The sequence below is a fragment of the Ictidomys tridecemlineatus genome, chromosome 3 (assembly GCF_052094955.1).
Source record: "Ictidomys tridecemlineatus isolate mIctTri1 chromosome 3, mIctTri1.hap1, whole genome shotgun sequence".
In the NCBI taxonomy this organism is placed as follows: domain Eukaryota; kingdom Metazoa; phylum Chordata; class Mammalia; order Rodentia; family Sciuridae; genus Ictidomys; species Ictidomys tridecemlineatus.
The window spans coordinates 207,366,687-207,387,442 of NC_135479.1; the positions used below are offsets into that span (position 1 = coordinate 207,366,687).

General features: G+C 48.4%; 1 protein-coding gene across 3 annotated transcripts in view; it reads right to left on the reverse strand.

The window, feature by feature from the left end:
* The window catches only part of Runx1 (RUNX family transcription factor 1), a 220,564-nt gene that overhangs the window by 38,177 nt on the left and 161,631 nt on the right, over positions 1-20,756 (reverse strand). The window lies entirely within an intron of this gene.

The window sequence follows — 20,756 nt, forward strand, 5'->3', positions numbered from 1 at the left end:
GGAAGAGATAAGAAAATGTATCGTGGAATTTCTAAAACTGGGGCTTTTCTCGTCTTTCCCCTCCCTCTTCCCTCACCCCCAACATGGACTTGCTGCACATCTGCCCAGTGGGAATTTGGCTGCTTGTGGGAATTTGGGGCCACTGTCCCTACAGCAGACCAGGGCCTCTTTCATCATACTGGCCACTGGTGCTCCTCCAGTCTGGGCCCTGGTTCTCACCCCCTCACTTAGCTCCTACCTCAGCTGGGCAGGATGAATGCAGGAGGACACAGGAAGTGGCCATGGCAGTGTCAGTAGGGCAGGAAGCTGGGTTACCCGTTGGCACTCTGCCATGGCTGTGGGCTAACTGTGGTGGCCAGGAAAGGTGCCCTCCCGGCGGCACCAGGTTGCCCCTCCCTACTGCAAACCCAAGTACCCTCAGGCCTAAGCCGCAGCAGAGCGGGCCCTGGAGGTCAGCAGCTTGCCCCTTCCAACAGGAAACGGGGTGTGGCCACGAACCACTGCCCTGGAGGTCAGATTTCTTGTTATAGGTGCGCCTCCAGGGGCCGGCCCTCGGCCCCCCTCCCTCTCCAGGCAGGCTCCTCGGGGTTATTCTTTCTTCCCCGAAGCCCACTCCCTGGGTTCACTCCTATGAGGGGGTCGACAGGAAGGTGTGACCTGGTCCCCGTCCGTCCAGTACTCCTGCCAGCCCAGGACCTCTGGAGCGCAGAGCGAGCAGCCCGCGAACTTGGGGAGCTTCCCCAGCTGGTTCAGGGATCTAAAGTGGGAGGGTGGGCCTTCGGTGTCTCTGTGGACAGTCCATGTCACTGTCACCAGGAACAGCCAGCAGAGGGGCTCACATGGGGTGTACCAGGAGGATGGGGCCTCCAGTTTTCTCTCTTAAATTCCCAACAAAATGTCATTAAAGGAGAGATGGCAGAGCTGAGGTTCCCATGTAGGGATGCGGCCCCAGTGGGCCTTGGCAATTCATTCCTCTTTCAAAGAAGATGCCCTCTGACCCCCTCCTCATCCTTGAGGTTTGTTTGGATAAAGAGTCCTTGATCAATTTCACAAAAAAATCCCAGCATCAAAACACATCATCTTGCTGCCCCCAGAAAGCGCTCCTTCCATACCCTGTCCTAACCCTAAAGTAGAAAGAGAATCCTTGACTGCACGCCCCCCAGTCCCGGGTAGGGGTGCCACCTGGAGCAGCACATTTTCTCCTAGTTCCCCATCACTACAATTCTAAAATTAAATTGTATAACTCATGTTATGGTTCCCAATCTCCGCAGCCTGCCGGTTCTTCCTGCTTCGGGGCCCCTTGGCACGGTTGACACTGTCTCAAATTCCGCACCAGAAAAAAGGCCCACTATATTGCAGTGATTTTATCAATAACAAGACCTGTTTGGCTCCAAAAGGAGGAAAAATACTTAAGCATAATATTTGTGTAGTTCAAATGCAACGCTCCCTCTTTTCATGTGTCACCCAGGCAAATCTGGACTCTGATTCAGTGCTCCAGCCCACAACACTCGAGTCAAACGCAAACACCCTGAGTCACGCAGGCTCGGCCGGCTCACATGTGAGAGGCCTCTTACAGGCTGAGTATTTTAAGTACCAGGTCTGTGGACAAAAGGGGCCAGGTCCCAGAGCAACCTCCATCATCCCTTTCCCTCAGAAGTACAAAAACGTCCTTTTCTAGAACATTCTATTTCTATCACGGTGTAATTCAGTGTCCCTGAATGGAGTCCTCCTGGTTCCTTCCTCCTCTTAGGACTGATCCTCACTTCCTGATCACAATGAAAAATCTGAAGGTTTCCTTGCGGAAAAACACACAATTCCAACTCAAAAACCTTTAAAAGCATAATTTAGCCCTTGAAATGCCTCCTGAAGTCTGATGCCTGGTATTAGGAGTCAAGGAAAGAAAATGGCAGGAAGCATGATTCTGGAGTGTTCTATGGCCTCAGAAAGAATGCTGGTTGGCAAGGGCTTCCAGCAGGCTCTGTCTACATTTCAACCTCACATTCCTTGGGCACCCAGTGGCATTTTTGAAGAACACTGTGTGAAGGACAGTGGGTGACCCAGGGAATGATGTGTACAGGATTGTCCCCAACGCACGACTTCGAGTGCGGTGGCCTCTTCGGCCAGCCTTTGAAGAAACCTATCAGTGTGTCTACCTTAGCAAACCTGGGGACAGGTGCCACCGAGAAACTAAACAGGAATAAGTCATTTCAAGTGGCCACTGTGGCCCAACGCTACAGGAGGTTGTGATTTTTATTAGTCCCCTCTTATTACCCTACGCTCTAAAAAATGTTTTAACATGTGAACCATTTCTGTACCAGCTGACACCTGCCAAAACTGTAGTCATTTGCAGAGATTAACTGATGGCCGCCTGCTTTAGCAGGAATGTTCAGGCATAGCTCTCAGAGAAAACAATTCTGCACTCTAAGCTATTCCCTAAGCCCTGAGAGTCTTGGGGCTGAGTTTAATGCCAGAGGATTGGGGAAGAGTTCATTCCACACTCTCCCCACGTGTGTTCTGGGAGCCGGGAGGAGCAGTGCTGCCTCTGGGGGGAACTTGACCCCCAAGCTCACAACAGCATTAGAGAGAGGCAACTGAGGGCACAGGGAAAAGTACGCATCATTATGTCCTAGGTGTGGTCCAGATGCGCTCAGGAGCTAGAGCCCAGGAACACCTAATTCTTCTTTTCTGAAACCCCCAGGCATTGTGTGCCAAATAAGCAATATTTTGCATGAAATATAGGAGCTTCCGATATAAACTTTCAGACTGGGGAAAATGGATGCTTTATGTCTTCAGTTTCCTGTACTTGTGCGCTATTAAAACGTCAATTTGCCCCCTGAATTTTAAATAGAGGAGTATGGAAAATGTCCACGATGAAATTCACTTTTCTGCTTCCTTAGTGAGGGCGGGACTTTGGAGGGCAACAGGGAATTCAACACAGGACCAAGCCCCTGGGAGAATTACGATACAGCCCTAAACATATGCACGGTAGCAGCCTGGCTTTTGGAGCGTGTTGAAAGTCAGGCTGCTGACTTGAAACCGTGGCTACCCCAAGACTCCACGTTGGGACATCTCACTGACTCTTTAAACAGAGATGAAAAGGACGCTGAATTATTTCATTATCATTTTTACATTTGTGAAAAAAGTACTTGATTGGAATTTCATTATATACGCAGAGTCACAAAAAAGAATGAAAACGTATAATAAAAATGAGTGAACGCCATTTGCTAAATTTTACTTCATTACAAAAACATTGCTGTAGTTTCCTGGGATGGCTGCTCCTGAGGGTATCGCTAAATGTTATAATATTTTATGACAGATAATGAGACCAGCTTTCATTTTTCTCGTAGACGGAGAAGGCAAGCGTGTCTCATTGATAACTGAAGTGGCTTTTTCAACACACCATTGTGATCTGGGGTGGTAAGTGAAATGTAGTAGATCATCTTCTATCAGAAAAAAACCCATATGGCTAAATTACTACCTTTTCTTGGCAAAAGTTAGGCAAAAGTGTATAAGGCATTTTCCAGGAATCGATAACTTGTTTGTCCATGTTTCTGACGTGGGCTTACTACTTTTCTTGACAGCAGAAAAACTAGGAAGGTGTGGACGCAAATCACCAGCATGATGAGCAGTTGGGAAAAATCTATGTGAAATGATAACACTAAAGAGATCTCTGTGTGCTCACGAGTGTGTGTACAAAGTTGCAGGTGTCCTGAAAGAACAGATGGACTTCTCACTCTCATTTTAAAAGGACACCTGCATTTCAACAGATGTTTGCCGATGAACCTGACTCCAGATTTAAAAACATGGAATTTTTCCTTTCTTACTGCAGTTATATGACTGGGGAGCAGAAACTGATCCATGTAGAGACAGCTCACCTTGCCTGTGTAACAGTTTAAACTCCAGGCTTCAGGGCCACTGGAGTTTTCAAGTGACAGTACTGAATGTGAATGTAATCCCTCCTTAAAGCCTCTTAACAAGTGAGATGTTACCCTGCCTGACAGCAAACCCAGCCTTCTTCCAGCTTGTGTAATTTGGGAAACTTTGTCCAATACTATATATCATTTACATATTACACGTACAATATATAATGCAACAAAAAGCATGTAGTGATGTATAATATGTTTACTACAATATCCTATATATTACATATCCTATTATCTATTACATATGTATGTTTACTACCCAATGTTCTACAAATGTAGACAGCTTCACTTCTCATATAGTGAAGCTAACAGAACAGCACAATGTGGTTGTATGGCAAAACAGGAGAAAGGCCAAGAAATCTATCACATTTTTATACGCAGGAAACAAAGTTCAGAGAGGTTATGCCATTTAATCCACCTCACACAGCCAGTTAGAGGAAGAGCACAGGCCTAAAAGACATGTCGCTCAACACCCTCAACATACACACTCACACTTGATGCTCCTCGAAACAGAAGTTTCTGTGGATCCAAAGTGAATTGAGATGATGCTACCTAGATCTAGATGGCAGGGGTCTGGGCCCTTCAACTTCTGCCCTCCCCATCTGTGCGATCTCACTTGCCAGCTTGGTTTGCAGGTGTAATTAGGAGAGCCAGAGCTGGGGTTCACGGTGGCAGTGTGTCAGCATGCTTGAAGCAGGCGCTGCAATACCTGGAGATGCCAGCTTGGCGGGTCTGGAGTATCCGGGGCCTGAGAATTAGCATTTCTAGTAAGATCCCAGGTGCTGTTTCTGCTGCTGCTGCTGCTGCCAAGCAGGGCACCTAGGAGCATGTGCTAGGGAAGGAGCGGCTCCAACTGCGAGAGCTTCCCCAGTGCCCGTCTCTGACCTGCTTCTAATTGGCTGTGTGCTGGGAAATAAAAGGCCAATAACATTCATCTCTCAGGATCCTCAGGGAAATGGTTCCAGGACCCTGGTGGCTACCAAAATCCACAGACACTCAAGTCTCTTATTAAATGGCCACATATTTGCACATAAGCTATACACATCCTCCTGTATACTTTAAGCTATCCCTGGACTATTTATAAAACCGAATATAATGTCAATGTCATATAAATAGTTGTTACATTGATTAGGGAATAATGACAACAAAAAGCTTTTACCTGTTCAGTACAGGTGCAATATTTGTTAATATTTTCAATTTGTGGTTGGTTGTTGAATCAGCAGATGCTGAAGCCACAAATACAGAGGGTCGGCTGTAGACCTCCACTGTGTTTAGACTAAGTATCCCTGGGCACTGAGTGATGGCCTCATTTGGTGATAACTATTTGGTAAGGCTTTCCTATTTTTTAAAAAAAATTTTGATGTATGCACAGCAGCTTAAAGGGCCCAGACTCTCCCAGTATAACTAGACAGATTCTTCTGGAGCCCAGATCTGACAATCAGGTGATCTATAAGGTGAGCCTAGATTCTCGAGTAGGAAGTTACCTCTGCCTCACCATCTGAGGGAGAACTTTAGGGAACGGCAGGAAGAGGTCACATGGAAACTTATTCCATTCTAGAAATGTGGCATTAAGACCTGGAGCACCCTGAGGATCAGGATGTCAACACAGGTGCCATAATCCTTCTCCCATCCGGAGAAAAGACACGGCCCCAGGAGACATCCCTGCCAGTCTGGCTCACACGCCCTCTGCTCTGAGTCTGCATTTCCTCCAAACTTTGCTGTGGACGAGAGGAGTCTCCTCGTCACGAAGACTCCTTATCTGGAAGCCTGGAATTAAAGGACTAAGATGGATTACTCCAAGGGGCTCTAAAAGCATCCATAGCAATTACTTCTGCTGTGATTATCTACTCAACCGGTTCTCGCTGAAGGCTCCAAGCACCCTCTTTCTTGAACAACTTAAGGTGACCTTGCCTCTGACTTTCAAAAGCTCCTTTTTGTCTCTTGCAGGTAGATGCCTGGCCTTTGGGAGCCAGTCCCCAGCATGACTGTTGAGATGGGTCTCAGAGCTCCATCTCAGTCCCCACCAGGTCCTCCCATCTGGATTCCACCTGGCAGGCCCTACCTTTCTGAGTGCTGGTGACTGGCAGCTTGGCACAGGGTGAACTAGGGACTTGTCCTCCCTCCTGAGCTGCTCCATCAGTGGCTTCTTGTACAGTGGCTGTTAGTGATGAGGAAACCCGTCTTTCTGGGTCCACTGCTCCCTCCCCTCAGGCCTCCATAGAGCCTTTCCTGCCTCCCTGCTGAGCAGGACATGGTGTCTCCTTTGCCTCTGCCCCCCTGCCCCTTTGTTGCCCCAGAGCTGAGGCCAGAGGGAAGGAGGTGGTAAACTCAACCTAAAGGAACTTGCCAGGGGCTGCAGCTGGAAGAAAGAAAGCCACTCAGCTGAATCACACGCAAGCTCCCTCTTCCCTGCTCCTTCTAGGGTTAGAAAATAATGATGCTCTGGAGTCCCGAGACCCACGTCTCCATCAGGGAGAACGTAAGTCCCCCTTCAGCTGCACTTTCTGTGCAGGGCTTCTGTCCTCCTTTCTCAGACTCGTCCTACCTTCCAGAGGTGGCTAAGTCACACCAAGTCAGTGGGGAGAAGTCTGCCAGATGCCACCTCTTTTTAGGTACCAAACGTTTTCTGCTTACTTGAGGGGCCCAGAGACACACGTCTTACTCCAGGAGAATCAGCACAGGGGATGGCGGTGCCTCTGTCTGCCAGGAGCTTTTGCCCCTTGCCGGGGCATCATAAGCAAGTGCAGAGTCCACCTGTGCATGGTGCCCCTGTTCCTGGGCCCAGAACACTCTTCCTTCAGATGCCTGTGGCCGTGTGCCCTCCTTCAGGCACTTTCCTAAAGGCCATCTTCTCAAGGGACCCCTGGACACCCTAAGTGGCCATGTCTCCCCATCCAGCCCTTTGGCTTTGGCTCCCTCTGAGTGCTTAGTGTCACTCATGGTGCCTGTGCCCCCAGACCACAAGGGACCGAAAGACAGGGATAGAGACATTCCTAGTGCCAAAGAAAACTTGGCACATAGTAGGCTCACTAAATGCTGACTGACGGCCTAACACAACAAATGGGTGCTCAGATCCTTCATGCCTGGTGTGGCCACTTGTCTCCACTGACACATTACACATAGCACACCACTCACCTCTATCACGTACACACACATACACAATCACATGCTTATATCACACACATACAAACCACACACATACACCCACCATACACATATGCGAATACACGATAAACACACTTACACATACAGGGCCCATACACACACATACACACATCACGTGTATACATGGACTCCTCCCACACACACACCATCTACTTCTATCACACACATAATAAAATACATATCGCACACATGCACACATTACACACACCTAAACATCACACCCAGAAACACACAGAAATACACATACACACAGCACATGCACGCACACACCATATACTTATTTTACACACACACAAAGTACCCCACGATCGCCTTCATGACGTGGGCTGATACAAAAGCTCAAGTGAAGTGCAACAGGACAGGCGGAGGAGCCACGGTAAAAGGGAGGCAGAGGCAGCCAAGGCCAAAGAAAGATGAAGAACCAGCGGCTTCAGGGGAAAGGTCGCACAGGGCCGGATCCCGCCTACCTCTCTGGGTCCCGCCTGCAAGACTCAGGGAAGAAAACAGAACCCACACTTAGCTCTTGACTTCAAGGCTCAGAGTGACAGGCTGTGGCGTCTGCAGCCACTCATAGGAGGCCTGGGCCTACAGAAGCAGAATCAGCCTCTGCAGGCTCCCCTGCCCTTGGTCACCACCTCCTTCTGTCTGTCTGGGACTAAGGAGGGAACAGCAGCTTAGGGTGGTAGCCCTCTGTGGGCATGAAAGGCAAGTTCCCCACAGCCCCAACCACAGGATCATCAGCCCTCCCTCAAGACATTGTCTCAAGGACCCCTGCCACATGTCATTAAAAAGTAACCTGAGTGGGGGCTGCAGTGAGCTTGCTGTCCATCAGATAGCCCCCATCCTAGGGAGATGCATGGGGACAGCCTCAGAGGGCAGTCTGAGATGCAGGGCAGGGGAGGGCTTAGCGGGTGAGCAGGGACTCCTGCAAGGTGCCTGGAGTTCCCGTCAGCTGTGGAGTCCAGGCCTTCATCAGGCCAGGCCAAGCCCGGGTGGACAGGAGGCCTTGGGAGGAAACAAGCCCCCAGGCCTGCCAACTCCCCGTGCGTCACAGTGTTTCCTGGCCGCCATTCTCTACCCAGACCTTCTGCCCTCCTGCAGGGTCTTGTCCCCCTCCTGTGTGAACAGCAGGATGCTGAGCAGGTTTGGAAAGGACCTTTCAGGGCTGAGCAGTGCCCCAGTAAGTGTGGCCGAATGAATGAAGGAGTGAACGGAGGACGGCCCTTCTGTGGCCTAGGCTTGTGGCCTAGGTTGCTCCAGGACGTGCTGGGTGCAGGGTGCACTCTCCTCTGTGCTTATAAAAAGGGGCTAGGAAAGTCCCTCCTATTCCTCAGAGCTCTGCCCACGCGGCCCCAGGGCCTTTCCCAGCAGCAGGGGAGGGCACCTGGTTCTCCCTCTCCCTCCTGTCATAAATGCCAACTGAAGTTCTAGACTGGCCCAAAGAAGAGCCTGGCCGAGGGCCTTGCAGGGACGGCCGACAGGCCCTGGCTGGCACCGGGGCCTGGCTAGCCAGAAAGCCAGAGTTACGAGTTGTTTTTATAGACTATTAGCCCTGCCTCCCGCGTCCACAGGAAGGGCTTTCAGGCTGTTTGGGGGATGACAGTTCCACTCAGGCCTCAGGCAGCCTTTTTTCCACCGCTGTCTGCAGAGGCCTGGGGGAGGGCGACAGAAGAGGCCAGGGAATCTCAGCTACCACTCCCCCGAGCAGGCCAGTGGCTACATGCCTGGACTCCACAGCAGGGTGAGGAGCACGGTCCCACCGTCTGCCAGTGACGCTGGGAGGGAAAGTTCTGTCTTCCAGGACACAAGTGCCCCCATTCTCCCTGGTGACCACATCTGAGTCACTTATGGAACTGAAGGGGGGGACGGCCTGGTGACTTCCCTAGCAAAACCCAGCGACTGATTCTCTTTTCAGATCTGAAAGCTGCAGACCTTGCCCCTGGCCCATTGTGACCCTGGGACTCGGCCCAAGGAGGCTGGCCTTGGGGGACCAGACTCCCCACGCCCTCTGCTACCTCAGCAGTAGGGAACCCTTTGCCTTTTGACAAATGTTTTGAACTTTCCTGTCAGCTCCCTGCACAGTCACTCTTCTGTGTGGTGTGTCAACACAGAATCAGCTCTAGAGAGCTCTGTAAAGGGCCAGACCTCGCTGTCTTTTCCCCGCCCCACTCTCTTCTGTCTCTTCCCCACCCCCAATTTTTATTTTCAGTTTTTTTAAAAGCCACTTCTGCTTCCTTCGTTTTTTTGCAGCTGCAGCGAGAGATATAGTAAAGCTACTGTATAGGATTTTGAAAGGAGGGCCGCTGAGAGCTTTCCAAGCTCCATACAAGCCGGTTATTCTCTGGCTTGTTTTCTTTGGCTTCGGGTTAGCAGCACAGAATGAGTCAAACAGTATTAACTTTCAATAGGGAAGTGGTGTGGTCAACCAGAGCTGTTTGCGGCTAGATTGTGAAGATAGGTAGGGCAGGTAATGAAGAACAGCCCATAATACTGCTCAGAGAAGGAGGGAGGCAGCCTCGTTAGAAACACTCAAACAATTAAGTCAACAGAACTCACACCATCTTTTTCAGTTGGCTGAGGAAGTCACACTACGGTCTGTGGCCGGCCAAGCCACGCTAGGGCTGGGACAATTGGACACTTTGTAGGTTTAAGGATGTCTTTTTTTTTTTCTTTTCCTTTGAATGTTGCCAAAGTCATGGGAAATCTAGTTAGGAAGATTTCCCTCTGGTGCCATGTCACTCTTCCTGGACCTTTGTTCATCTCTTCCTCAGCTTGGGGTGTCACTGATGTTCCCTCCCTCCCTCCCATCACCTGCCCCGGCCCCAGTCATCATCTCACTCTCCCAGTTTGGTGCTCTGATCACAGTGGGTCACAGCTCTCCTTCTGGAAGGTAGAAGACGATGCTTTGAAGGCAATTGCTCTCACAGACATCAAAACATACTTTTAGGAAATGAAAAGAACCTTGAAAATCGCTAAATCCCTCCTCCTCTCCTGCAGATGAGGAAACGGAGTTTCTGAGAGGAGATGGGACCCGCTGAGCTTCCTGGAGGAGGCGGGGCCAGAATCCAGGACTGGGCTCTCTTGGGCAGCTCCCTTGCCAGGGCTCAGGATTCCTTTTAGAGCTCAACTGAACTCCAAGAACAACCCAACCCTCAAGGCTCAAATTTCTGTAGTCCCCAGTTCTTTCTCCCTGCACGAGGTACCTATTTATTTTGAGACTGGCTGAGTTACCCAAGGAATAGAATGGGTCTCTCTGATCCTCTGGGTGACTAGCATGTCAGCAAATGAACAGGACAGCAATCTGGCCTGTGGAGCTTTGGAAGAGTCTCACCTCCAAGCAGTTGCAGTTTTTAAAACTGGCACTGAGTCTCAGGGGTGTAGCATTTCACCACCCTGAAAGCTAACCCAGATATCTCCAGAAAGCACCATGTATAAAGAGCCATGGGGGAACTCAAGGGTTAAGGCCCAAGGAGCCAGCAAGTTGCCATGTGGCCTACCCCATTTCCCTTCTGTTCCCAAGTGGCTGTTCCACTCTATTTGAGTGTTTCATAGAAAGTACATGGAATAATAGAGTTGAAAAAAATCATATTTGGTCTTGTCAAAGAACATACATTCAGATAAAACTCAACTCTCAATTGTTGGTCAAGGTTCCTTCCTCCGTTTCTCACATTTTTAAAGAGCATATAGATGTAGGTAGGCCAAGGAAATTAGAAGATATTCTAATGAAAAAAAGGTGAAATTTCTGAAAACTATGGATTCATAGTGATGGACGATTTATATTTCCCTATTTTTTTCTCTACAATTTTCTTCTCATCAGTCCTGAAAGATACAAGATGATATCTATCTTCGAGAAACTAATAATTATCATATTTAAGATCCCTAAAATTTCTGTGTAAAACATGCAGAATGGTAATAGTAGCTTTGTATTACTATTTTCTAGTACATGGCTATTACCTAGCTGAAAGATTATTTAAACCACACTTTGACATAACCTATCTCAATTTCTGCAAAACAATCTATGTAGTGGGCAGAGTTCATATCATTATTTTATCTTATAGACACACACACACGTACACACACACACACACACTCCAGAAGCTTCATTGAGGGATAACAGGAATCAGTTAGATGCTAGGACCTTGGCAGGGGACACAGCAACATGGGTGCTTTACTGTTCAGTTAAGAAATGCAGCTGGGCCAGATGGTGCATGCCTGTAATCCAAGTGACCCGGGAGGCTGACCCGGGCAACTTAGTGAGACCCTGCCTCAATTAAAATATAAAGAACTGAGGGTATGGCTCAGTCGTAGAGCATCCCTGGGTTCAATCCCCCATACAGGAAAGGAGCTACAATTTGATTAAACTTTTCATAGTTTGGAAAAAGATCATGTCTCCTTCTCTGAAGCAGAACAATAGGTTACCCCAGTTGTGCTGCAATAACGAGGAATGAATTTGTTAAAGTAGGTCCAGTTTTTCAGTATTTGGAATTTCCAATAGGTAGAGTGAAAGGAGAAAGAGAGAGAGAGAGAGAGAGAGAGAGAGAGAGAGAGAGAGAACCCTTATTATACTATGTCCCAAGGGCCCAATTTGTGGGAATTCTTTTTCTCTTTTAAATAATTTGGCAATGGCAAAACTTTGACCCCTACTTGGGAAGGATTCCACTGGATTCCCTGGTAAGGGCTGTGGGATCAGGGAAACGGAGCTGCCTATGTCCCTGGCATGTGCTTTAATGATGACAATTAATATTTAACGGGCACATCTGTGCCTAGCACATGCCCTTATAGGTATTACTTCATCTTCATTCAATATGCACAAGAATCCCAAGATAGGAATCCCATCTTCCTGGGTTCACATTTGCAGAGCTGACTTGGGGAGGTCGGTCTGGTTATGATGGAGAGGCGGGAGGGCAGCCAGCTTGGGATGGTGGTCCTCAGCTGCTGCAGGTCCAGGTGGCCCTCAGTTTCTTAGTTAGTCCTCACATTCCCTCAGGGCAGATATCAGGAAGCCCATTCTACAGATGAAGACACTGAGATGTGCAGCCCGTAAGCAGCAGGGATCAGACCTGAGAGCTAGGTTGTCAGGTTCTGATCTCCTCTCCCTGAAGCTCCATGGGGTTCCCCTCTGAGGTGCTGAGCTATGCCTGCAAGTCAGGTCAGGCAAGAGCGAAAGATGTTGCTCCTTAGTTCTCAAAAAGGAGTGAATTAGAAATACCATAAAACCACTCAAAGGTAAGAGAAAATAAGATGCCAGGAACAAATCCAAAAAGGGCCATAAATTTATACAGTACTTAAGAACTGACTGAATTCAAATGTTTACTTTTTATCTCAAATGACCAGAAGATGACTTATAAGCCATGGTGAACAAAACAAAAGCAAAAATCAGGCAAGCACATAAAATATCCAATGTTTGCCAGTTCAGTATAGGAAAGTATGCGGAAAGATTTCAATAACAGCAAGAGCTTTAGTCAATACTTGCTTTAATGGAACCTGAGTGTACGTAAGTCATGGAAGCACCAAATTAATGCATTGCCATTAACTGGCTTTATAGGGGTCTAGGGAGTTGCAGATTAATTCCACTGTGTTGCTTTAAAAAAGGCAAACAGAAAAGAATAATGCTTCGGGTACTGAAGTCCTTTCCCTTCTTTTTTTCCCTCTCCCCCCACCCCTTCTATCTTGGCTTTCACCTTTGGAAGTAAATCTGGAATATTTGCTATAGACTGGAGTGAACATTCCCAGTGATGCCGCATAGCTGATGTGTAGAACTTGATGAAAATCATACTATGAAAAAGGCATTTCCTGTCCCACTAGATGTGTGTTGCCGTATGTCTGACGAGCCAGCTCAGCACACACGAGCAGGTGACACCTGATGAGTCCCTTCCCTGATGCAACATTTCAAACTTTCACAGCCAAAAGCAAACCTCCTGAAATAATGTTTTTGTTTGTTTGGTACTATTTATTTGAACCCAGGGGCACTTAACCACTGGGTTACACTCCAGCCCTTTTTGAGACAGGGTCTCACTAAGTTGCTTTTGGGCCTCTCTAAGCTGCTGAGACTGGCTTTAAACTTGAAATCCTCCTGCCCTCAGCCTCCCAAGTCACTGGGATTATAGGTGTGCACCACTGAGTCCCACCAAAGAATTGGTTTTATAGGAAACACCTAGAAAGAACAGGGAAACTCAAAAATTGCAAATTAGCTCAGATGAACTTAAACACAGAGAAGGATGTAGGTTCACCTTATTTAAGTAAAGCTCCTGGAGTGCCTGTGTGTGTGTGTGTGTGTGTGTGTGCGCGCGTGCGCGTGTGCGTGCGTGCATGGACAGTAGTGGTAGAGCTCTAAAGAGACCCAGTGGATCAACTCCTTACTAAGGTCTTTCATAGTTACCTGGCTTATAAGAAAAAATACAAGCCTTGGGGAAAACTTTAAAATATTTTCAGAATGAAAAATACAAAGTGTCTAGGGGATGAACCAAATTCAAAAATCCATCCAAAAGCAGAGAAGCAGACACATATGCTATGAAGCTGTGACTGCCAATCACAATCCATCAGCAATCACACCTCTACACAGTAAAGGAGTCTGCCCACCCCTGGAGGGATGGGACCTAGAGGTCACAGGCAGCAGACACAGCTGCTGTGCATGAAAGGAAGGGGCTGCAGCATGTGCACTGCTTTAGGAACCCAAAGGGTGGCTAACTGTGTTTCTGTGCCTGCACAGCTTAGCCGAGTGTGGCTGGAGGTCTCAGGCACTGGCCTAGCACAGTCGCCCCTCCGTGCGGCATCTGTGGATTCAACCAATTTGGATTGAAAATATTTGGGGGGCGGGGAATCACATCTGTATTGAGCATGTGCAAACATTTTTTCCTTCTCATTATTCCCTAAGCAATACAGCATCACATCTATTTATACAGTACTGACATTGTTAAGGTGCTATAACAATCTGGATATGAATGGAGCAGACCAGGAGAGTGTAAGAAGGTTCTTACACTCTAGTATGTGTTCTATGCACATAGTAGGCCATTTATATAAGGAACTCCAGCACCCTCGGATTTCGGCATCTGGATGGGTTCTGGAATCCAACCTGAGGTCACCAGGGGAGGGCCTCCCTAAGAACCCTGCCTTTGCATGCAGCGGTGAGGAAGGAAGGCTTCTCCAGCAGGATCATGTGCATATGGAAAAGGACCCACATGTTTGATTTCAAGTACCTCCTTTTGATGCTACTCAAACATGATTTTTCCCCTGAATTCTTCACAAAGTGCCACATCTGGGGGCAAGTCTATTTTACCCATTAGGGACTTAGGAATAGTACCCAGAGAGTTTTAAGGGCCCATATATACATAAGAAAAGAAATTTTACTGGGTCTAATACAAAACAAAAAAATAAAAAAAAATTAAGACTTATAAATGCTGAATTAAATGTTAAAAAATACAACACTGTAGCAACTTTACGCATTTTTAAATCTAGGATTCATAGATCTTTTTTTTGTTTAGAGTTTTCTCATTTCCAAAAGGATTCTAAGACTAAACATAAACAGCAGCTGGCCTCTCCTGAACACTTATGGTGTGCCAGATAGGGCTGTAGGCAGCCCACAGAGGCTGTGGCCTTGAGCTTCTCAGCCCCAAGACATTATGGCCACCGTCACTGTTGTACAGAGGCTCAGCTGGACCAGATCTCACCCAGGAGCGGGCCCCCCAGAGTCAGCAAGTGAGAACTCGGGAATCTCAACCCCTGGTCATAATCCCTTGTTGGTGGAGAAATCAGGGCCACAGGAAATTAAATGAATGACTCTTGGCCAGAAAATTTCAAAAACAAATCACAAAGCCCTTTCAAAAATGTACAGCAAAAAGTGATACCTGAGGTACGGCGTGGGTGTGTTGGGGTTTGCCTGATGTGACGCAGGTTGACATTGCCCAGGGAAGAGGGCTTAGAGGCTGTGCCCTGAAAGGGGCCCAGTTTGTGGGAATCCATGACTATTTTGTTGACAATATTTTGTTACCCCTTTTGAGAACTAATTTAGAGATTATCTCGTCCCATTGCCTGGTTTGACCAAAGAGGAAAAAGAGGACTAAAGTACTTAAGATAATTGCCCAAGTTCACACCCACAGGTCTGGTGGCGCCAGGTGAAAACCCAGGTCCCCGGGGTTCAGCATCCAGAAATATTTTTAAGCATTTTAAGATTAAGGAACGGAAGCCTAAATGTAGACAGGATTTTTTTTCTTTTTCTTTTAACACATCATAATAAATTCTAACAAGGACTGCCATATGTTAGTTTAGATCTCAACTTCCCTAGTCTGCCATTCAAAGTAGTGATATAGTTTTACCATGATCGGGTGGAAAGAATGGAAAGTGGTATCACAGGAATGGTTCACGTTTCATTTCACATCTTCTTTCTTCTCTCTCTGCCTGCAGTCTATACTGAGGGGGCACCTAGAGCATTTCTTTGGGTTCTTCCTGCGACCTGGAAGGAATTGTTTTTCTTCCTTTTCATAACAATACAAATGTCACCTAAAATAATCTTGGTGGCTTCTGTATAAGATGAGTGGTCCCCAAACTCCTGGGGGCAGAAACAGATTCCCTTCAGGGTCTTCTCGCGGACCCATTTGCCCCTGGGGTCCTTTCAGACTTCATAGGAATCAAACTCTTTTTTGGTCCAATTTGATACCACCAAAAGAATGAACAGGAAAAGATCCTAAAATTCGTGGGAAACACTTAGGCATGATTATTATTAGTGTCTTGAAAACTGCCTTTGCTGAGCCTTCAGGTGGTTGGGGAGCTAGCAGAGTAGAAACTGAAGTACCAGGGCGAGGTCCCCCGAAACCTTTCAGAGTGGGTGGAGGGAGGGGAGCGGGCCCAGCTGGTTCCTCCTCAGGGACCCTCTGTCCTTCTCCTACTTCATATTTGGGAGACAGGGAATGAAGAAGTATTTCCTTTTTCCTTGTGGATCAAGATCTCATCTAGAAAGAACTGATGTCCAAATCTGAGGGAAGAAGGAGTGCACAGACCCCCGTTCACACCCAGGAGACTCCCGGTGACCGGTACGGGTGTGAATCCTGAGGTGGCAGGATGAACCCGCCGGACACTTCGATAGCCAGCTGGAAGCAGAGAGTGGACGGGCTCCCTGTGCTGGCAGGACGGGCGTGCGCACGCGTGCCTTCCACCAAGCCCTGCGCTAAAGGGAGAAGGCGGCCCTGCTGGTCACGTGCCCGCCTTCTTCTTTCCAGGGTGCCCACCGCAGGGTCCATGCTATGTGCTGCTCTGGGTTATGTCCCCACTAATGCACGTCCCCAAGCAGAGCTAGGTGACATGCAGCATCAGCAACCAGCGCATGTGACCACGGTGGCAGCACGGTGGCAGCACGGTGGCAGCACGGTGGCAGCGTCTCTGTATTAGGGGCTCCTCTGGGGTGCATGTCACTCCAGCCCCACCTGAAGAAGACACCAGTTCCTTCCTCACAAAGTAACAACTGCAAAGTGGCAGGGTTCGATATCCGTGAAGAAAACCGTATGTGATCCAGACCTATATTGGCAGGTCTAATAAAAAACACAGGAATTACCACACAGTGAAGCTCAAGAAACAATCCGCACAGTCCTTCAGGACGATAAGGGCATCTGTGGATTCCAGAGTCTGCACTTCTCAGTTTCGTTTCTGGCTTATTTAGTTGGACCTCGGCAAGGTCCTTAATTTCTTTCTGTTTTAATTTCCTTATCTATTCTTCCAAAGATTACACACATCGATATGCATGGAGTACTCTGAACAGTGTTGGGCAAATAATTAACACTGTCTAATATTAGCTGTTATTGTAACTGAATTTATTTTTAAGAGAAAATAATATTTGGAAGAAGTACTGTATGTTACCCAATCACGAGAACAATCCATAAACACACTCGCCCCACAGTTTTCTGCCTGTCTCTAGTGTTTTAAGTCCATCGCCACTTCACAACACACTCGTCACCTCTGAAGATCCTACTTCACGGGCAGGTAGATGCAGTACAACACAGATAGTAGGTTTGCCATTTCCTTTTCAAGTCAGAGATTATGTGCACGACATCATCTCAGTAAAGTACTTAAAAATGTCACTGGACAGCATGGGGCTAAGCGCTTGGGTTGACCTATTTTAATGAAAACTCTCTATAACAAAAGATTAATCAGCAAGATGGACACTCTGGAAAGTTCTCCAAAGTTTTAAGGAATGGCTCCGCCTTGCTATCTGTTCGCGTGACTCTCAAGAGCTCCCACAGAGCACAGTCACCCCAGGGTGTAGGTAGCCCCAGAAATGGCCAGTGCTTGCTTCAGTGACCTCTTGAGAGTTTCAGTAATGTTTCTCAGTGTTCCCGATGTAACAGATATCTGACCAGACAGGTGATGGCTGCCCAGACCACACCAGGGTGGCCCCCTGCGGACCCCTCGGCGCCCCAACCATTCGCTCTCCTTAACCTCCCCCCCCCCCCAGCGGAATATCTCCTCCATCTCAGGGAACCACACCATGCGTTCAGATTATTTGTGAAATACCTGCAGAGAATGTCCTCTGGCATCCCATCATGAACACAGAGTCACTAACTGCAGACACGGCAGAGAGAGCTGAAGCTTTTCCACTGGATCCCAGAAATAGGGAGACTACAGAAAATTACTCTTCTATATCCTTTTCCTGAGAAACCCTTTTGCTGTATCTTTTGTGCTTAACCTATCTGTCTATACATTAATGAGCCACGGAGAGTCCCACCCACCCACGGGAAACTCCTCTGCTTATAAGAATCCGTTAGCTAATGGTGCTTTTTTCTCCATAATAAATTCAGTTTTTCAATAATTACTAATTTCTATATTGCTCTGAGATGTGGGGGGAAAAAATCCCATGGAATGCGTTGAAAACATGTTTTGGACTTATTCAGCGGCAGACCAGTTACTGTAAAAAAACAGGTCACCACGTGAAATGGAAACCACTTCCAATTTTCTTTGGAATACACCTTGTACTATAGCGTCACCACCGAAAACCATGTGAGAGGGGAGGGACGCATCTAGTCACCTAGCAGTGTGCCCAACAGATGCTTTGTCTTTGACTCAGTTACCTGGATGGCAGGTGAGCGAGGGGAGCCTTCCCTCGGGACTTTTGCACAAACCCTGCCAACTGAAGGCTCTGAGGCTACCTTTCTAGACAACCTCAGGGCCGGGACCAATTGAAAACTCATATTAGCCACTTGCTCAGTTCAAGAGTGAGGATGCCAGGATCAGGCATGTTCCTAAGAGATGATATGTGAACCAGATGCAGTGGCACATGCCTGTATCCCAGTGGCCCGGGAGGCTGAAGCAAGAGGATCTTGAGTTCAAAGCCAGCTCAGCAAAGGCTAGGTGCTAAGCAACTCAGTGAGACCCTGTCTCTAAATAAAATACAAAAAAAGGGCTGGGGATGTGGCTCAGTGGTTGGGGTGCTCCGAATTCAATCCCTAGTACCACTATCCCCGCTGCAAAAAAAAAAAAAAAAAAAAAAAAGAGAGAGAGAGAGAGAGAAAGATGATGTCTAAGACTGTCCTGGGGATGGGGAATGAACCGGAGGACTGACGGCTAAGAGTCCAGGGTTTAGTGTCAGGGCTCCTGTTCTGACTCATCACCATTTCTTTTAGGCTGAGGCTGATCACAGCATTTCTCTGGGGCTGCATGCCCTTAGCTTTGAGTGTTTAACTTGGTGGCTCCCTAACATCCCTTCTAGCTCCCAGAGTCTGTGATTTCGAGAAACAAGAGAACTTTGCAACACTATTCAACCTGGTGCATGATGCCAAGGCTGTTCTGCCAGAATGGCACAGAATTCACACTCATCATCCTGGAGGAGATGGGGTGGTCTTAGTAATCCAGAGACCCGACACCAACTCAGGCCCCAAGGCTCACACAGGGTCCTCCCTGCCCATTACGTTCAAAGCCACTGTGAGTGGAACTCCATCCAAGAAGCAGCCCCTCCCTGAATCAAGATGTTCAACCAGGAAGCACAAGAGGCTCATGAGGACCAGCAGGCAGCCAGCCGGCTCTGGCTCCTCAGGGCACAGAGAAAAGTCAGTGTCTCCCAAGTTGCCCTGGGAGTCTGTTTGCATTTGGCTTTTTTAATAGAACTCTCGTGTGAAATTTGAGCCTGTCTACCTGGGGCTAAAACACCTTTTTATATCATACTTATCCTTATTTCCACCCATTTAATTTTCCCCTAGACCCCAAATTCCATTTGGCAGGAAAGACTGTGCACAAATTGGTGCCTCTCAGGAGCAGATCTCTTCTGCCTGTTCAAAGGGCCCTTCCCCTTCACTGTCCTTAAGTTATAAAACAGCAGGCGCTGTGTAAACTGTGAAGCAGGCGGCCCGTTACAATACGGAGATGTATTTTTCCCTTCTGACTGCCAATTCTTAAAAGTCGGAGCAGCCACTCTCTGTTTGCTGAAGTTGAACGACTTCATCAGGTCTTTGCAGGAAATGTAGCAGGAAATGCTGGCAGTGGGGTAAAACCAGCCTTTTTCCGCATGAGAGAGTAACAGGCATAGAGGGCCCATCAGGGGATCCCCGGCATCGGCGGGTCCACAGCCCCTGAATGGCCTTCCTGAGTCTGCTCACCGCAGTTTCCTCCAGCCCCACACCTTGCCCGCTGCAGGCCTGCTTCCTCTGTGGTCCTCTGTGGACAGCCTGGCCCTTTGGTGTTGTCACACGTAATGCAGGGTCCCTATTGGTCTTCAGCCAGCCACTCCTACTCTGGAAACCCGGGACGTGCCACAGTGGTTCCTGGGTTGTGTGACAACTATATGGTCCCCCGACTTTGGTCTGCTGTTTACATGCACAGTGCAATCAGGGGTGTTGTCAGCCCTAGGGTTCCCCGAGTCTGGGCAAGGCCAGGCCGACTCTATGGGCTTCAAGAGAAAGGCCAAGAGACCCTCCAGGGAGAACAGAGGTCAGAAGTGGAGGGGAGGGGACCTGTGCTGGAGCCGTCCCTGGGGGCTGGGCTCTCTGCAGGCTCCACCACTTAGGACAGGGGAAGGGGGAGGTAGGCAGGGGAATGGTCTAACGGGGCGTGGGGTGTAGCCAGGACTGCAGGGAAGGCCATCACGCTGCGGTGGTCCCCCCAGGGGGCTCTGAAGGGCTAGAGCAGAGAAGCCCCTCGGGGTCCCTCGTATTTCCCAAGCCCTTTCTCTGCACCAGGCACATCATTTCGTGTGCTCTGACAAAGGCACGCTCATCTCCTCCCCATTCTGCAGGTGAGTAAACAGGTTCAGAGAGGCTCTGAGACCTGGCTAAGGCAGAAGCACTTCACCCCGGAGCCCAGACTCTCAACCATTCTGCCCACCCCCGGCCTCCGGCACCGCAGCCTCTGGGGACAGGAGGCAGTCCCATTTCTCAATATCCCCAACTCTGAGAAGAGGGTATTAATGTCGCGCCAGGGACCGGGTATGGCTTGGGGCGTGCAGGGGCTGAGCCAGGGCTCCAATCGGCCCACAGACACAGACCCATGGCCTAGTCTTAGGTCCTGGGGCAGGGTGTGGCTCGGGAAGAGAGTGTTACTCTGTGTTTACTCAAAGATAGTCATTAAGTCACTGTGAAGAAATCTTTTCTGCAGACTAAACAACCCCACTCCTTTTTTAAAAGCTTTCCTCACAGGAGCTATTTTTTGGTACTCCTCTACCCTCCTATTCTCTATTTTAAACAATCCTGTAGT